A 20,223-nucleotide genomic window follows, 5' to 3' on the forward strand; every position below is an offset into this window, starting at 1 on the left:
CATACCTTAAGGTACTAAAAAGATCTTTGAACTGTTTTCAAACATTTTACAAATCATAGTTATATTTAAACTACTTTTTTAAATATTAAGTTAACTTTCTTAAATAGAAATTTATATTTTGTATTATCTTAAAGATCTAATAGATACTATGCTAGTTTATTTTATCAGTAAATTTGTCTAAATGTAGAAAGAACACACCCAAGTGGAATAAAATTGTATGTTTATAATATACCTTGATAGCTCAGAATGCACAGCTAACTTATGGAATGGTTTCCAGAAATACTGCTTTCTTCAATTTGTCATTTTATCAATATTCTAGTAAGGTATATTATGAATAATTTCAAAAATATTTTCTGGAAGAAAGTAGGGAGGACTGGTTATTATTAAGGTTAAATTATGATTTAATTGCAGGTTTATAAAAGCAGTCAGCATTTTCCCAATTTTCAAAAATAGAGTTATTTGGCTTAAAATGTCTTACAGATATAGGAAGCAGACTAGAATTTGTCACTGCATTTTTGCAGCTGTATCTGACATTTGTTTGTACATCTTTCCTCTACATTTGCCTAATTATGACCAGGAATTTTAATTAGAGCCTAAATCTTTGCTAACTCTGTATCATCTAGCAATTTCTTTTTTTTTTTTTTTTAAAGATTTATTTTTATTTATTTAATTCCCCTCCCCTCCCCTGGTTGTCTGTTTTCTGTGTCTTTTTGCTGCGTCTTGTTTCTTTGTCCGCTTCTGTTGTCGTCAGCGGCACGGAAAGTGTGGGCGGCGCCATTCCTCAGCAGGCTGCTCCCTCCTTCGCGCTGGGCGGCTCTCTTCATGGGTGCACTCCTTGCGCGTGGGGCTCCCCTACGCAGGGGACACCCCTGTGTGGCACGGCACTCCTTGCGCGCATCAGCACTGCACATGGGCCAGCTCCACACGGGTCAAGGAGGCCCGGGGCTTGAACCGCGGACCTCCCATGTGGTAGACGGATGCCCTAACCACTGGGCCAAAGTCCGTTTCCAATCTAGCAATTTCTTAGCACAACAGCTCTTTTTTAATTTTTCCTCCATTGAAGGTTAAACATTTCTTTATTCCTAAAACATCCCAGAAATATGAGCAACACTTAAAGCATACCAACTAACAGGCTTTGGAAAGAATACAAAAATTGTTTAAATCATCTTAAGTATAATCTAGGAAAACATTTTTATAGCTCTCAAGGACATTTTTTTTTATCTACTAAACCTTTTGAAATTTGGCAATTGAACATCACTCAATGCCCATCCTAAAGCTAAGTATATGCTTCAATAATTTGTTTACTCAGGTTGTTTATTTAATTAATTTATTGAAATATATCACCCACACACAAACATGCATAAATAATAAGCATATAGTAATAGTTGTGAACTTACAGAACATATATAACATCATACAAGACTCTCATAACTCACCCTATCACCAACAACTTACATTGTTGTTAAACCTTTTTGACTAATGATGAAAGAGCGTTGTCAAAATATTACTACCAATCAAAGTATTTCCCCCCACCCTCCCTATTATTATTATCTTTATGTCATTTATATATGAAAATACATAAGCAATTAAGTGTATAGTAAAAGTTGTGAACTTACAAAGCAAATATGATTAATATCATACAGGGGTCCCGTACATCAACCCTCCACCAACACCTTGCATTGTCATGAGATGTTCGTTACAAATTATGAAAGAATATTCTCAAAATCTTACTACTAATTATAGTCCTTATCTTATATTTGGTGTTTTTCCCTGAACACACCTTATTACTACTTTTTAAGTATATTTTTTATGACAGAAGTTGTAAACTTATAAAACAATCATGCACATTTGCAAAATTCCCAAGCAACACCCCTCTATCAACACACCACACTGTGGCGGAACATTGGTTACAGATAAGATAATATCATCTGATTGTTACCATGTCCATAGTGTACATTTGGCTCACATTTTCCATACTGCCCCATTATTAACACAGTACATCTTTGGCATGGATGCAAGAATATTATATTATTACTGCTAACCACAGTCCATAGGTCATTCCAGTTGTATTTTTTCCATGCATTCCCAACAACCCGCAGTAGTGATATACATTTGCTCTAGCTCAGAAAGGACACACTTGCATCTGTATCATCAACCAAAAATCTTATCTACCTCTTGATTCACTCTGTTATTCAGTTCCTAGATTATTCTCTAGCATTCTCTCAATTGGCATTTAATCCCTAGACTACCATTTTCAGCCACATCCCTATTTCTAAACTAGCTATTACTATTTTTACCATCCATTCTATACATTCCCACACTTTTACAGTAAAGCTAATTAAAGCTTCTACGTACATTAAACATCAGTAGTCCATTTCAGTCTTTCTCTTATCTCCATTAAGAATCCACCACCTACCACTAGGTCTTGAAGATATTTTCCTACAATTACTTCTAGAAGTTTTATGGTTCTTGCTTTTATTTTTAGGTTTTTGATCCATTTTGAGTTAATTTTTGGATAAGGTCCTCTTTCCTTCTTTTGGCTATAGATATCCAGTTTTTTTCAGCACCATTTTGCTGAATGGACTGTTCTGCCTGAGCTGTGTGGGTTTGACAGGCTAGTCAAAAATCACTTGACCATACATGTGAGGGTCTGTTTCTGAGCCATCAACTTGGTTCCATTGGTCTATGTATCTGCCTTTATGCCAGTACAATGCTGTTTTTACCACTATTGCTTGGTAGTATGATTTAAAGTACAGAGATGAGGGTTTGCTTTTCCTTTTATGATGTTTCTGGCTATTCAGGACCCATTACCCTTTCAAATAAATTTGCTAATTTGTTTTCATTTTTTTTTAATACTGGTGGAGTTTTTATCAGGGTTGCATTGAATCTGTGTATCAGTTTGAATAGAACTGACATCTTAATGATATTTAGTCTTCCAATCCATGTATGGAATGTTCTTCCAGTTATTTAGGACCTTTTTTATTTCTTTTAACATTGGGTTTTGTATTGTATTTTCTGAATACAAGTGCTTTACATTGTTGGTTAAGTTTATTCCTGACTACTTGAGTTTTATCTGTCATATTTTATTTTCACCACTTTTGACACTTTTAGTTACATTTATTGATATAATCTTCATTTCTAGACTCTCCCTCAGGCAGCTTTCTCCTGTCTTTTCTTTTCAGACTCTAGCGCACCCTTTAGTATTTCCTGAAAATCTTGTCTCTTGCCTAGAAATTCTCTCTCAGTTTCTGTTTATCTGTGAATATTCTTACCTTGCCCTCATTTTTGAAAGACAGTCTTGCTGGATATAAAATTCTTGGCTGGAAGTTTTTCTCTCATAATATCTTAAATATATCAGACCACTGTCTTCTTGTCTCCATGGTTTCTGGTGGGAAATCAGCACTTAATCTTATTGGGTATCCCTTATATGTTATGCATTGCTTTTCTCTTGCTGTTCTCAGAATTCTCTCTTTGTCTTTGCATTTGACATTCTGATTAGTGTGTGCCTCGGACATGGATATCTATGTCCTTCAATAGGGTTGGGAAATTTTTTAACATTATTTCTTTAAATATTCCTTCTCCCCATTTTCCCTTCTCTTCTCCTTCTGGGACACCCATGCCATGTATGTTTGCACATCTCTGGCTGTCATTTATTTCCCTGAGACCTTGTTCAATTTTTTTCATTCTTTTCTTCAACTGTTCTTTTGTATGTTCACTTTCAGAGGCCATTTTTTCAAGCTCACCAGTCCTTTTCCTGCCTCCTCAAATCTGCTATTATATGATTCCAATGTTTTTTTTAAATTCATTTATTGCACCTTTCATTCCCATAAGATCTGCTGTTTTTCTATGCATGCATTCATATTCTTCTTTGTGCTCATCCAGTGTCTTCTTAATAGCCTTAATCTCTTTAGCCATCTCATTGAATTTATTAAGGAGATTTGTTTCAACATCTATGATTAGTTGTCACAACTCGTTTATGTCATCTGGAGGCGTATCTTGTTCCTTTAACTGGCCCATATCTTCCTGTTTCTTGTGGATTGTAATTTTTGGTTGGTGTCTTGGCATCTGGATTACTAGAGTATTTATTCTGGGTGCAGATTTTTTTCTTTAGTTTAGGGCTTCCTGCCCTTTTTCCTTTCTGGTTTTGCAGTAGGAGCCAAGGATGTAATTGGTGCTATAAACTGTGGAGGTTCAAGCTGCCCTCATTGCCACAGGAATGGATGAAGCTTCTCCCAACTTTCTCCTTTCCCAGAGGTAGGGACAGAGTCACAGTTGTGTGGAATAATCCAAGTCATGCAGGCCTAGATTATAGTTGCCCAGAGAGACTGATGAAGCTTCACACCCCTATTTCCCTTGCCTGGGGCATGGCTGGAGCTACAGATTTGGGCAGCAGTCTATGCAGTGCAGGTCCAAGATGACCTCAGTTGCCCCAGTAGACTTTTAATTGTTCAGTTTGTGCCAGCCAAAGGTACCCTCAATCACCTGGATAGACTGGTGCTGAGCTAGCCAGCCTCCTCCCTGCCAGAGGTGGGACTGAAGCTTAGGCTAGGGCTGCAGGCTGATCCTGATGAAAGAAGTGGTTCCTACTGTCATTATGATATTTGGTCAGCCCGGCTTCCCCTCAGGCTGGGGGTGGAGTCAAAATGTCAGCCACCAGCCTTTTTCTGATTTGGACAAATTCACACCCCAGCTGTTCCTGGGGTTATTCCTTAGCCATCCAAGTCTACCAATCAGTAGCTGAAATCACAGCCAACCGTCTCTTCATCCCCTGTTTTTGGGAAATGGAGCTTCCAAATCCAGTCACAGAATAGCACCTGGGATGACTTGCACCACCAGAGTAGGACAGTCACTGGCCCCCGGCTTGGCTGGCGATTTCCTGGAGAGGCTGGTGCAGTCCCTGCAGCTTCCTCTCATTTGGAGGTGGCACTGGGTCTTAGGCTAGACTTGTGATCTGACCTGGATGGAAAGAAGCCAGTCCCCACGAGCACTGGGATTTCAGTTGGCCCCATTTCCCCTCGTGCCAGGCATGGAGTTAAGATGGCAGTTCCTGGCCTCTTTCTGGCTTGGACAGGCTCAAACTGTAGCTGTTCTCAGGATTATAATTTAACTGCTGAATTTACTCCTCTGTAGCTGAAGTTGGTGCCCAATCCTCTCTTCCTCCCCCATTTTGGGGAAGTGAAGCTTTCAATTCCAGCCACAGAACAGCTCCCGAGATGGCTTGTGCCTCCAGTGCAGGATGGGCACCTGCCTCCTTGGCATGGAGTGCTCTACTTACAAATCTTCTCTGTAGATGGGCAGCCTCCTTCTTCCATTCCTTCAAGGATATTGAAGGATGCCCTCCTGGCCTCCTGAAGCTCCCAAACAGATGTTTCAGCTAGTGCCGAAGAGTTCTGGGTATTTACTAACTGTCCTGTAGCAGGAGCAGACTCTAGGAGCTCCTTACTCTGCTGCCATCTTGCTGTAATCCACTCAGGTTGTTTTTTCAAAGGTATTATTAGAAAAAATATAATTTTAAATTGGGCAATTTCTTCAGAACTCCACAGCAACCAAGGAATCCACTTCATAGCACAAACCCAAAACAAGTCTTATTCCAAAACACTTCCTTTGTGCCCATCAACCCCAATTCCCAGACCCAGAAGAAAGTACTTCAAAATAAACTTATACTTCTCACATCTTCCTCCACCTAGCCCTTTCCCCATAGCTGCCTTAACAGGTTAGTTTATTCTAAGTCAGGGACTTAATTTATTTAGCTTTATTTTAAACAAGACATATAAAGGTTGAACTAGCAAAGAAAAATTAAGAATCTAATTTTTACAATATCCTGCAAGGTAAAAATAAATTTATTTAATGATGAATTCAGTCTTGGGAGAGAGAAAGTTAAAATGCCTTGAATTTGGCCACATTCTAAGACGAGGTCCTGGGTGCAGGGATAGATGAAACAAAGAATGCAGCTAAATGGGTTGGAATAGTATTCAAAAAAAGGTGGAATAAAATTTTTACTTTTTGATGGAAAGGACATGAATATGTTTGGAACTTACTTCCTTATCCTGACTTGTTGAATCTGATTTCAAGTGTTTCAAATGAGGAAGGTGATATTTAAGAATGATAAAGTCACTTTATTATATGCTAGAGCCCGTATGTTCTCATTTCTAATTGTTTCCATTATCACATTTATTTCACCTAAAGATTTGACTTAGACAATTGGAAAAGTCTCTGCCATTTCCCAGAGCAGCCCTAGCAGCTACAATGGAAGACACATTGCTTTCTAAGAGGGTAAGGAACATTAAGGTCTTGAGGTATTTTTGAGAAATTTTAAGAAGTTTTGTTTATAATGTACAGGTTATTAACAGTAATTATAAGGATGATTGTTTTGAATCTTGGTGACTAGGGGATTTATTGGGGCTTATTTAGCTGCCATTTTAGCTTGGAAGGACATTAATTTCTCAATTTTTTAAGGTAAAATTTAATTGGAATTTTAAACTTTTTACTTTGAAACTAAGTTCAGTTTCTTTAATTTCTGGGATTTTAGGAGTTTAATTTACATATATATGCACTTATTTATCTTTAAGCAATTTGAATAGAGCTCTTTTAAGAATTTTTTTATATGTTGATTTTTTATTACCATCTGGAGGTAAAATATACATTAAAGAGACATAAATGAAAAGTTTACAGTTTCAATTAAAAATATTTATCCCTGAGTCTGGCATAAAAATACAGAAACACAGTGCATTAGTAAAGGTTTTCTAGGGAAACAGAATCAAAAGGAGATATCTGTAAATAGTATGAAACTTTGTAAATTTTTTTCATGTGACCATGGGATGCACAAGTCAAGATTCCACAGGTAGAGTACAAAACCAGGAGCTCCAAAGAATGTCTTTCATGTGTTTCTGGGAGATGTTGGATGTTCAAAGGAAAGCTGGGGAATTCTCTCTGAATGCTAAAATCACTTCCCCCTTTAAGGCATCCAATTGATTCTATAAAATGTGATTCATTGCTGAGGGCAATCTCCCTGATCATCGATGAAATCAACCATCTATGCAGTAAACTTACTGATGTCTAAAGTCCATAAATGTCCTTGTATTGCAATTAGCCCAGTGCTATCTTGGCCAAAGTACTGGGCATAATTACCTGGCTGAGTTGACACATTGGCCTAACCATCACAGGCAGAAAGACAAATCTATTTTAAGCCATAATTTTGTAATTTTTCTGTAAATTCTTATTCTGATACAAAGACATAAAAGATTGAACACATAGGTTTTCATTGCATTTCTCTTCTCTTTTACAATATAAATTTAATTGTAGGATAGGATTTAGTTTATAGGTTAATTTCAGGCCAGTTGTTGCCTAGTCCAAGTTTATCTTGGGGCCAGGCCATGTGTAGCAGTTTGGTATTATTTTATGAATTTCAAATGTAGATATCTGATTATGTTTGTAAACTTGACTTTTTTCTGAAAATATTAGAATGGACTGCATTCAGAGGTTTCACTTTTACTTGAAAAAAGGATGAATAAGGCTTTGATTAGGCCATGTCAGGAGGACATAGACATGACATGGTAGAGGAAAAAGTAAAAGTTTGATTCTGGATATTAGGAAGTAAGCACACAGAGAAGCAGATATGTGAGGAAAGAGAGAATGCTCCATTAGACATGGCAGAGGCTCTGGGAAGAGAGAGGAGCCGTTTACCTGATAGTTTACAGCTGCCTTTTGGAGAGAGCAGAGCAGCTGAGCCTGGATAGAAATGAGCCCCAGCAAGACTTATCCCAGCCTATAGCTGATATTGGAAGAAGCCAGGACCATGGAATTTTGGGTAAAGGAGGAAGACTGAACTCTCACAGATATGACCTGCTGTCTTATGACAACATGTGGCAAAAGACTCAGGGTGAGAAAGTATCTTTATGGTACCTTGAGTTGAACTCTTTAGGGCCATATGACTATAAGCTTCTACCCCAAATAAACACCCTTTATAAAACCTAACAGATTTCTGGTATTTTGCATCAGCACCACAATAATCTAGACTCTAGTGTCCAGTGGCCACTTAGGGTAGGCAGGTGGCCACTTAGGGTAGGCAGGATGGGGGACACTGATAACTCCTCTCCCTCATCCCCTCCCCCCAGGGCTGCAGTACCTTGGGCAGGCAGTTCTGAGACCTCACAGTTCCATCTAGGTCTCCCAATTGTTATTGAACAATGAGTTCATTGCCCAATGCACACAGAATCTAATGCATTACATCAGGATTTGGGGAAAAGAAGGAGGTTTTTCACTGTGAGGTCAGTTGTAAAGGAGACAGGAAGCAATCTTAACTATCTCCCCAACCAAGAACTATGGGAGGCTTATAGGATGATGTCCTAGTTTGCCAAAGGGCTGCCAATGAAAAGTACCATAAATGGGTTAGCTTTTGTAATGGGAATTGTATTTGGGGGTAACAGCTTACAATTCTGAGGCTGTGAAATTTCCAAATCAAAGCACCATCAGAGATATTTTCTTACCAAATTAAGCTACTGGTGATCCTAGTTTCCTTCCACATGGTGAAGCACAATGACAGCCAATCTCTGCCAAGCTCCCTGCCTTCCCCTCCTGAATCTACCAATTCATGGAGCCCAGCCATGTGCAACCAGGTGTAAGGCTTGTCTCTTTTTGGGCCCCTCTCTCAGTCTCAAGCTTTCTTCCTCACTTTAGCTCTGGGCTATCTGGCATATGGCTTTCCTCAGACCTGATCTGCTCCATGGGCCCAGCCTGTTGGGTGAGTCGTGCTTCAGCTTCAGCTACTGGAGATCCTCACCTCACATAACTGGGTGAAAAAGGCAACTCCCTTTTCTGTGTGTTTCTCTCTCTCTGTGTTTCTGTTTATATCAGTCATCAAGAAGGCAAAAACTCAACCTGTATCATGCCTCATTGATGCAGTCCAATCAAAAGTGTTCCAATCAAAGTTGCTTCACTAAATATAATGCAATCAAACAATCTCACATTCACTACAATGGATTAGTTAAAAAACATAATCTTTTTTGGATTCACCAAATTCAAACTGTCACAGATGGAAACAAAGGGAGTTGAGGACAGTGCCAGGGATTCGGGATGGCACAGTCTGATTGTTTATAAAACTGTTCATTTATGGTAGAAATATGCTTGTGAACCAGATTTTCCTTTTTGAATGACCCCACACAATTTTTGCCTCTGATGTTTCTTCATCCTGGTAACCTTGGTTCTGAGGTCCGTGATTTATGTTCCTGGTGTCTCAAAGTTCATTGAAAGGACAAAGGTGTGTTTTCTGTGCATGCTCAGGTTATATGACCTGCACTTAAGCCCAGAAGAAAAGGTCACAGGAACAGGCATCCCCACAAAAATTGTTTTGGCTTGCCCATAGTTTCATTATGACAACATTTTTAATTAAACTTGAGAAAATTTATGACACGTTACTGAAATTCTTGACTTTGACCATTGATGAATATGATGTAATTGACATTAAAATAACTGTTATGCTTCAAAGGTATATTCAGTGTACAATATGTATAGTTTAGCCTTTTACATTGACTGACTTTGTGTCTCCCAAAATAATTAGAAATAACTTAATACCATTTTTCAAGAAGTGGATAGAAATCCCAATTTCCACCTAATTTGAGGTATGCACGTGTCTTATGTGGCTCATGGGTTAAATAGCAACTAAATATGTCTCAAAATAAAGAGTGTAAAATGCATATTATTGATCTTCTTTTAGCTCAAAGGTGTAAGAACATGATATGTACAGGAAAAAATGTTTCCATTGGATATGGAAAAGGTACCCTAATATTTTACACACAAAAAAAGAGCCTTTTAACATTCTTCCAGAAAATGTGAAAAGCATTGGAAAAACTCTATTGTCACTGTGTTCTCAGAACCTAAGATTGAGCCTAACACATAATAAACTTCAAAATATAATAATCGAATAAATTATAGGGATTCTAGTTTGATTACGATCATGTTTTCTGTTGTCAGTGAGTATAAATATGTAGAAATTTAAAGACAAATCTCACATTTATTAAGACGTATTTTCATCTACACCTGAGCCCACACGTAGAACATTGTAATGAAATGTTCATGTTTTCCCTAAGATGAAAGTAAAACCTACTTGTTCACAGCATGGTCTGTTGCCACTTAGTGACTGCCAACCTCTCTTACTCCAATTTTATGTTTCCTTTCCTTTTGAAGTTATAAGATGTTGTAAGAAGTTTTCTATAGCTTCTGCTCTGATTTCACTATTACTAAGTTTAAATTGTGTGTGCTAATTTGGAACATTGTTCAGCCCTTGTGTTTTGAGAACACCAATCTCCACTGTGTCTTCTTTGTCTATTCCATCAGCTAATCCCCCTGAGCATGTAAAAGTAAGGCTAGCCTGAATAAAATTACTACTGCACAGAAAATCATATGTTGTTCCTCACACTTGGAAAGGCATTACATTAGCTTGCTATTTTCACCTACTTTACTTCATTTCAAGAATCATAATACTTCCTTGAGTGGAAATAGTTGGAATATTGAAGAACCAACTGTTCTTAGAGAAATTTGGTTGGATATATGGAAATAGGTTGATATAGCTCCTTCTTGTGAGCATTGTAGAGGAGCTCATGAACATGTTCTTTATTGTCAATATATTGGATATTTACTTACAAATATAAGATGGCAGGAGGAGAACAGGATACATGGACTTTTGAAAAGTCCTCAAACTTTTAGTTTTAATAAATTAAAAGAGCCATTAGAGATGAGCTTGGGCTAAGCCAGTCATCTTTACCATGAAAGTAAGTACACCTTTACCATAAAAGTGTTGATTTTTTAGAAATGTAATTTTGATTTTAATAGTGTATGATTTATAGAAATAATCTCAATTGTGTTCATATAAATTCAGTTATACTATACAATTATAAAATAAATAAATGAAAGGAAAAATAAACTAATACATTTCAATAGTTTAGATCAACAATCTTGCTCTTAATGGAATGAACACTTTGTGATTTTTTTGACTACATGATTTTCTGTGTTTGTCTAGATATCTCTTAATAATCATTTGTAATATTACTGGTATGAGGAAACCATGGAATCATTTTTGTACAAGTTTCAAAACAATTTGCTTAATGTATTTTAACACTGAGCAGATATAAATTATGCATTAAGTTTTGCACAATGTTTATTTTACACAGTGAGGATTATCAAGGATCATATAATGGCAAAAGACAAAAAGCTGCATATCTTATGACCACAGAGAGACTAAATCATGGTAAGTGGCAATATCTCCTTTCCAGGAATTTTGTAAGCAAAAATTTCTGGGTAATTTGGGTCACATAATAAGTCAACTGGTAAATCATTAGAAAATATTCCATTTTGTAAGCTATGAATCCTCTGAAGTATGGAGACAAAATGAGATTACAGACTCAGGAAAGCTATCTGGATGTTTTAAGTATTTTACATAATGACCTTAGGTTACAGCACATCTAAGTCTTTTATGAGAAATAACTTTAAACTTGAATAACGAAGTATGCAAATCCTTTATAACAGCGAAAATGTCAGGGGCAAAAAAGAAACCACAATAATTTTTGCCTCATCATAATTTTGTTGTTTCGTCACCCCTCAAGAAAAGATTGGTTATTATTATTGACAATTAGTATATTTTTTTAGAAATAGAATTAGTAAAAACATTGCAATACAAAAATAAAATTAGGTCTTAAATAAAAATACCACTTCACATATCAGAGAAAAGACTCTTATATGTAGGTGGTAAATAAAATATATTCAAGAACAGCACACTTACAGACTTACAAAAGACCATTAAAACAGAATATTATTCTAAAATTAGAATGTCTTATAAAGGAACATAGGGAAGAAACACCTTCTAGCCATTAAACATCTGTTTCCCATTGTCTATGCAAATCTCTCTACCAAATGGACAACTGTGTTTTCTCTATCAATATTAAAGTTTAAATGTGGTGAAGGAAAATAAATGCTAATTCAAAATAGAAAAGTGAAAACATGTAGAGGAAAGCAAAAAAAAAATTCAAAAAGTATTGATTACTGAGGTATATTGGGGAGTAAATTCACAAAATTTTACAATAAAGTTTTCATCTCACAGATATTAATCTCTTTCTTTCCTCTCTTTTATTCAGGGAATATATTGAAACACTCAACACAGAGATTATGCTGAAATACATGAGAAACTATGAAGAAATACAAGAATAATTAATTTGGGATGTAAGGTTAAAAAATAGAGTTTATGTAATGCATTTTGTTTCCATGTAGTAGTAAGTCATTTTTATTTAAAACTAAAAGGCAACAATTTTTTTTATTTTTTTGTTTTTGTCTTTTAAATTGTTTATTTAAGTGAGAACTTTCTTATTTCTTCACCTACAACAACAACAACAAAACACAAGTATATACCATAAGAAAGAAAAGGAATAATGAGAAATAATGTATCAGTAACTGAGTTTATTCTTCTGGGATTAACAAATGACCCAAATTGGCAGGTTGTACTTTTTACATTTCTTCTTCTTACCTACATGCTAAGCGTGGCTGGGAACCTCATCATCATCACCCTCACCTTCTCAGATCCTAACCTCCAGACTCCCATGTATTTCTTCCTTCTGAACTTCTCATTCCTAGAAATATCATTCACTTCTGCCTGCATTCCTAGATTCCTTGTCACCATTGTGACAGGGGACAGAACCATTTCTTACAACGGCTGTGTGACTCAGCTATTTTTTTCATTTTCCTGGGGGTGACAGAGTTTTACCTTCTGTCCGCCATGTCCTATGACCGCTACGTGGCTATCTGTAAGCCCCTTCATTACACGACCATCATGAGCAGCAGGGTCTGCGCTCTGCTTGTCCTTAGCTCCTGGCTGGCAGGATTCCTGATCATCTTCCCACCAGTAATCCTGTTGCTGCAGTTGGATTTCTGTGCCTCCAATATAATTGATCATTTTATCTGTGACTCTTCTCCAATTCTGCAGCTTTCTTGCACAAACACGAGATTTCTAGAACTCATGGCATTTTTTTTTAGCTGTGGTGACGCTGATTATTCTCTCTTATGCCTATATCATCCAGACCATTCTGCGGATTCCTTCCACCAGTCAAAGGAAAAAAGCCTTTTCCACTTGTTCCTCGCACATGATAGTTGTCTCCCTCTCTTACGGCAGCTGCATCTTTGTGTACATTAAACCTTCTGCAAGGGAAAGAGTCTCTTTAAGTAAAGGAGTAGCTGTGCTCAATACCTCAGTGGCCCCCCTTTTGAATCCTTTCATATATACGCTAAGGAATCAGCAAGTAAAGCAAGCCTTCAAGAACATGGTGCAGAGGATGGCAATTTCTTCAAAATAATGGATGTGCTTATTGAAAAAAACATATCCTTGAAGGTAAAGCTGAGTCAAAAACTCTCTGCTCTTCTCTATATAAATATTTTATAAATATCTCATGTCACTCCTTTAGCCAGACCTATTTATATAAGAACACCTCTATTTTCTAATTTGCCTAAAAACCAAGTCTTAACTATTTTAAGTACATGTAAAATGCTTGCTTTCTCACTTGTATATCTAAATATTAGGTAAACCAATAATCTCTACTGTTTCTCAAATCAAGGAAAGGAAGATTATGAAAACAATCCATAAAACAGAGGGTGCTATAAATTAAGAAGCTAACTATAAAGCACATACAAATATATTTTACATGAAATAAATAAAAATATGTATCTTAATATCTCTAAAATATTTTCTTCAGTGTCACTGGTAAACTCATGTTATTAAATTAATCCTAATATTAAAATGTCTTATTGAACTTATTGAAATCACATTTAAAATATGTAGAAATATTAACCAGAATTTTAAGATAAAATGTGTCATCAGAACTGTTATCTGTGTTATTCCACATGAGGAATATTGATTTAGTGTTAGTTTTCCTAGACAGCAATAGCAAAGTTTTAATGCAACAGAAAAGAAGATATTTAATTTACATTTTTCCTTTGGTTATATTCCCTAAAAAATGATTATTTAACTGATGATTTCCCTATTTCTACCATTCACACTTGACATGGAAGACCATGGTCTCTAAAAACATAATAAAACTTATATTTTATATTCAGGTTCTTTAAAAGGATAAAAATGATATTTTCTATGATGTGAAGAAAATGACAGAATGAAAATAAGAGTGGTTATGAGATACTTTCTAGACTGTATCTTGGAAATGATAAATTATGAATGTCTTATTTTTCCTTTATTAGTATATATATAATACTGTCTTATCTTTCCATTATCTCTTTCACAGAAAGTTCCCCTCCCCTTCCTACATATCCAAGAAAATGACATTTGAGTAAAGAAAAATTTGTTCTAGTTTATTTCTACAGTTAATGAGTCCCTCAACTCCAATGTATTATTAAGAAAATGGATTGTCTTGGGACAGTAACTATAACTTTAAATATACAAAAATGGATTTGATTTTTGGTTTCCTGAGTTTTCAGTCTGGCCTGGCAATCTAGGTTAATGTAAAGCACTCTAGGCGTTCTCTAAGTTACTGACAAAAGTACTCTTTCTTATTGATCATAGAAGAGATGTCCTCAAGTACTCACACATTTCTTACCATTGTGATTTCATGCAATGTTCTACATTTTTATTTCAACCAGAATCTAACATAATATCAATACGAAATGAACATTAAATATTTATTTTATTTGACTATGCAACAATACAAGTTTTTTTGAAGACTATAACAAGCAACCATCAGTGGGAAAATGGAAACCAGGACTGTAGAAAAACTATATATAATCATTAAGAGCTTATTGATCTCAAAATCTAAATCTGACTCATCCAGTCAGGTAATTTTGGAAGTGCCATTACCTTTGGTCTTGCATATTTCAAATAGTCAGAATGAAAAGTGAGCCAAATGAATAAAGAATTTAAGTACAATAGAAAAAAAAAAACCACTATAGTTTATATTAAAAAATCAAGATATTTCTACCTTGATCATAACCAAATGGCTTGCTCTTAAATTCCTCTCAGTAAGAATAGAGAAATTGTCTTAACATTTTTCTAACACACTACTCATTTGTGTTTCCATAAAAGGCAAGTCACATTTGCCTTCTATATAGAAACAATTTTATACCTCTTGGGGCAGTGGTATTGTCCAATTATCTCTAAATACTTTTTATGTTTTCCATTTGGTTTCATAGGATTCAGTTCTTTTTCTTTACCTCTAATTCAGAGAGCTCTATGGAAAACATTTAAATATTGTCATTGAACAACCTATTATATCTTCTATCCCTCTTTATATTGAAATCATAAATGCAACTGAGCACATGCAGAAAAAGATGGAAGTCGTGAAAGGGTTAGACCAGATTTACCTAAGAGCACAGAAAGGCTATTCATTTTTGTTGTGAATAAGGCTTTTGGTTGGACAATCAATTGAAATCAATTACCATTTGAGATAGCATTTCAGAGCATATTGCACAGAGAAGAGTCTGTTCACTTCCTTTACGTGGAAAAAAGTACTATTAGGCAAAGTTCTACATGAAAAATATTACTGTTAGGAACTATGCATTAGTAAATAGATATTATAGCATATTGAATAATTTATTTTTCCTCCTATTATTTTTACTAGTGAATGATAAAGAAGCATCCAAGATGTTATCTTAAGGAATTCATTTTTATGTGGTTGAATGATGAATGTTTTTCAGTTTCCACTGAGGGCTGAAAACTATGAAGTGAGAGGTATGTCTAGTCTCAAAAGGTCCAACTATATAATCATTTGCCACATTTCCTGAATCTACAAATCTAATGGCTTTCTTTTTTAATTAAATGGATGAATATATGAATGAAAGCTTAGAATGCCATTGAATCTGCTAATAGCGCCAATAGACCAGTCAATTTTCTATCCATCTTCTTGTCCCCAATCTCCAGTTGCCATATTATGCTTGTAACTGTTATTTGCTCTGGTAGTTTTATTCTTTCAAAATATACAGAATTTTAAAAAGTAGAAAATACAAACAGATATTTACATACACAAATTTTAGAATGAAGGAATAGCCAGGACTCCACTACTTAATAAATGAATAGAAAAGGAAAAAAGTAAAATATTAGAAATAATTTACCAGTAGTTCCAATACTAGAAATAATCTAGGTGCATATATGCAAATAAACACGTACAAATTAAATGCAAATTCAAATATATGTTTATGTATTTGAATATATAGACATATATATTCTATATGTATATCTATACATCTATTTCTCTACACATACACACAGAATACCAAAGTAAATCTTGAACCGAATGCTTAGGTAAAATTTAGAGGCAGTATGATTACAATCATGTATTTTTGAGAAAAATGATTGTTCTCAGTAGACTGGATCTTTATTCTTAATAAGGAGGGAACCACTCATCTGTATATATCAGGGGTCAGACACTGGCTATATATAATAATCACACAAGTACTCTGCATGCCCAACCCGGAACTCTAACATTAAAATTTATTTTTCTCAATACAAAAAAATAATTACTTGAACCACTTCGAAGCATGAACCCGGGCTTTTGTTTTACAGTAGCATGTATTCCTAGAAGGGTTTTAGGCATAGAGAAAAATATCTCGGTGACAAGATAGCAATAGACTGATGGAAGATCAGAGAATTGCAGTGTCCAAACAAAAAAATGGTGTAATCTACAACTAAGACCTTTAGTATTGGGAGATGGAAAAATCAAAGACTAAGAAGGCATTTTCAATAAACTTGAAATTTTCTTGGGGTGAGGGTTGCTCAAAAAATGGAACATGAAGAAAAAAAGAGAAACCAGTGACTCCCAGGAATGTTGCATTTTTTCATGTGAGTCCTCAAAGAAGACAAGGAGTGGAAGTAGACTAGCGAATAGGTGGTACAGAGAGGCAGTGAAAATAGGGCAATTTCTGGCCATGGTTTTAGGACTGGGTATTGACAAGATATAAAGAAAAAGGAAGTCATTGAATAATAGCTACCATAGAAAACTGAGACAAACTGTCCTAATAATATTTCTTCTTTTTCCTCTGTTATACAATGGGTGTTTATTGGAGAATGACATAAATTAAGGGAAATTGTTTAATGGTAAAATAGATGAAAGGGTTTCTTTAGGCATATGTAAAACTGAAGAAATATGCTAACCTTTGAATTGCACGTCATATTTCTTGACTCCATTAAGACATTTTAATCTAATTTTTTAAAAAGTCTGCTAATTCTGCAAGCTATATGAGTGTTTGTATTATTTTTTTTAGTGTTCTCAAGAAACCCAACAGCCATAATTCTTTAAAAAATGTTTCTTAGAATAGGTAATGGATAGCTGTATGGTATGAAGAGTGTTTTTAAATTTGGGCGACCATTGCCTGTTATTATTGAAATCATGTAAAACATAAAGGTACTAAGCACATATGCTGAAGACAGTCATCTAGTACAGACTCTGCCATTGAGTGGCTGCAGAATCTTGGAAAAGTTACTTACCAGATGATCTTGGACATTTGTTAGAAGAAAAAGCAAGAAAATATAAAAGATTAAAATAGCAACTCAAAATAAATTATGATATGCTGAAAATGCATCCTAAAATATTATATTAGATGTCTAAAACATGTTCTAAAATGAAATAAAAATTTTAGCTAATAAGACAATAAAGAATATATAATGGAATCATAAAAATATTAAAAAAATAAAAAGTAGAAAAATATGGTTATTGCACAATGATAAAGGAACAACTACATCAAGAGGATGGAATAACCCTGGATATTTATGTATATAGCAGTAGAAATTAAAAATACATGAAAAAAAGATACAACTGCAAGAAGAAAAATCAAATCCACAATTATAGTTAGAGGCTTCAACATCATCTCTCAATAATTTATAGAAATAATTTTAGAAATCAGTAAGGATATAGATGTCTTGAAAAACCTACCAACTAGATGTCTTAATTGACAATTTTAGAAGATTTCTCCTAGTATTTGAAGAATATACATTATTTCGAGATGACACAAATTATTGTCAAGATAGACTCTATTCTGAACCACACACACACACACTCAAACCCAATAAATTTAAAGGAATCCAGTCACATATAGTATATTGTCTGAACACAACACAATCTAATTAGAAACCAAAGATATCTAGAAAAATTCTATTATATGGATACTTAAAACATCTCTATATAACCTGTGGGTCAAAGAATAAATAAGAACAGTATTAAAATACAGTTTGATCCAAAAGAAAGAAAAATAAAAATATATAAAAAATTTCAGTACTGTCATTAAAACAGTACTGAGAAAGAAATTTAAAGGCCTAAAATTATGCTAGAAAAGATCTTAAATTAATAACTTCAGTTGCATCTCAGTAAACTAGAAAATTAGAAGAGCAAATTCAGCAGAATAATTAGTTGGAAGGAAATAAACATACTATGTAAATAAAATAGACTGGAGAAAAATAAATCAGAAAATATTGGTGAATTTAAAATCAGGTTCTATGAGGAGAAAATTAAAATTGATAACATTTAGTCAGTTCTTCTAAGTTGAAAATGAAAAATAGAAAATACAAATTACTAATATCAGGAATGAGAAAGGTGACATCACTGATATTCATGAAATATTAAAGGGATACCAAGAGGCTTTTTTTTTTTTTAAAGAACTTCAAATCAATTAATTCAGGAGCATAAAGTATATGGAAAAATTCCTTGAAATATACAAACTGCTAAAGTTCACTCAGGAAAAAGTGAAAAAAAATTCCTCTATCTACTGTAAAAATTAAAATGATACAAAATTTTTCTAAAAGAAAACTCAGTCTTCACATAAATCCTACCAAATATTTAAGAAAATAATACCCATTGTACATGAACACTTCTAGAAAATTTTATAGAAGGGAACACTACTCATAGTCCTATGAGTACAGTATTTTTTGAGACTAAAACCAGAAAATGACATTGTTAGGGAAAAAAACAAGAGTTACCTTTGTAAAAAGTAAGTAAAGCAAATAATATGTTAAAACCTAATTGAATCATAGCCAAGTGGAGTTTTTATTAATAGATTCAACAAAAATGACTGACCAAGTCTAATATGCATATCTGAAAAAAATACACTGAGCAAAATAGATTTGCTAAATGGTAAATATAAAAAGGTATAAAACAATGGTAGAGAAAAGTAAAAGAAACTACAGTTAAAATTTTACTTTATGATGAAATCTTTGATATTTTCATCTTTAAAAAAATGTATGACAAGAAGGCCTCCTCTTGCTACTGCCATTTAACATTTCACTTTAGGTTCTAACCTGAACAGTCAGAAAAGAAAAAAATAAAGTACATTGAATTGGAAAATAAGAAATAAAACTGATTTTATTCACAGAGAAAGCCCTCTGAATTTCTGCTTTCAGCTCCAACATGTAAAAGAGAGGGTAAATCAACATTCTTGCCTCAAAAAAGAAAAAGGTAAAAGTCAATGATTTTGTGGCTCCATCAGAGAAGTGAAGTCACAGGGCAAAACAGCTCCCTGAAATCTGTAGAAGCAGGAGAATCTAGAAAGGTACAGTTGAGATGTGCTTACCTAGAGCAGAAGCCACTGGACTTGTACATATGAAGGAACAATTTAATGACAATTTGTTGAATTGTTGGATGTTGAGTGTGGACTGCTATGAGAGTGAAAAACTCCTGAGAGTCACCACCAAAGTTAACCCCAAATTCATGGCTTGAACCTGCAGGAAACCACCAGGTTCTCAGGGCAAAAAGCCAAAAAGGGTCTCCTCCCGGTACTGGATTGAGTGGGTAGAATAACTATTCTGAAATATGCCCAGGGCCTTCTCCGTAGCAAAGGCCTACACACTCAAGGAAAATATTTTACCAGAGTCTTATTCCACATGGGAGAAAGGCATTATTTACATCCTAGTTCTATCCAAATTCCTGTTTCATCTAAGGGCAGATGGAGAAGTTTACACACTTAAAAATGCTCAGACTTGGAAGTGTCCTGAATGACATTGCAATGACAGATACGGGTCATTATATATCCTGCCATAACCCTCAGAATTGAATGGGAGAGAGAATAAACTAAAATGTAAACTATAACATATGCTTAGTGGCAATGCTCCAAATGTGTTCATCAATCGAAATGAATGTACCCACTAAAGAAAGAAGTTTTTCATGTGGGGAAGTGTGGGAAGGGTGGGGAGTTGGGCATATGGGAATCCCTTATATTTTTTAGCATAATATTTTGTATAATCTAGGTATCTTTTTA

At 34.8% G+C, this 20,223-nt stretch overlaps 1 pseudogene; it reads left to right on the forward strand.

Moving 5' to 3' along the window:
• Positions 1-12,416: 12,416 nt before the first annotated feature.
• On the forward strand, positions 12,417-13,334 carry LOC101441831 (olfactory receptor 6C75-like; annotated as a pseudogene).
• Positions 13,335-20,223: the final 6,889 nt, after the last annotated feature.

This window comes from Dasypus novemcinctus, chromosome 12, assembly GCF_030445035.2.
Source record: "Dasypus novemcinctus isolate mDasNov1 chromosome 12, mDasNov1.1.hap2, whole genome shotgun sequence".
NCBI lineage: Eukaryota > Metazoa > Chordata > Mammalia > Cingulata > Dasypodidae > Dasypus > Dasypus novemcinctus.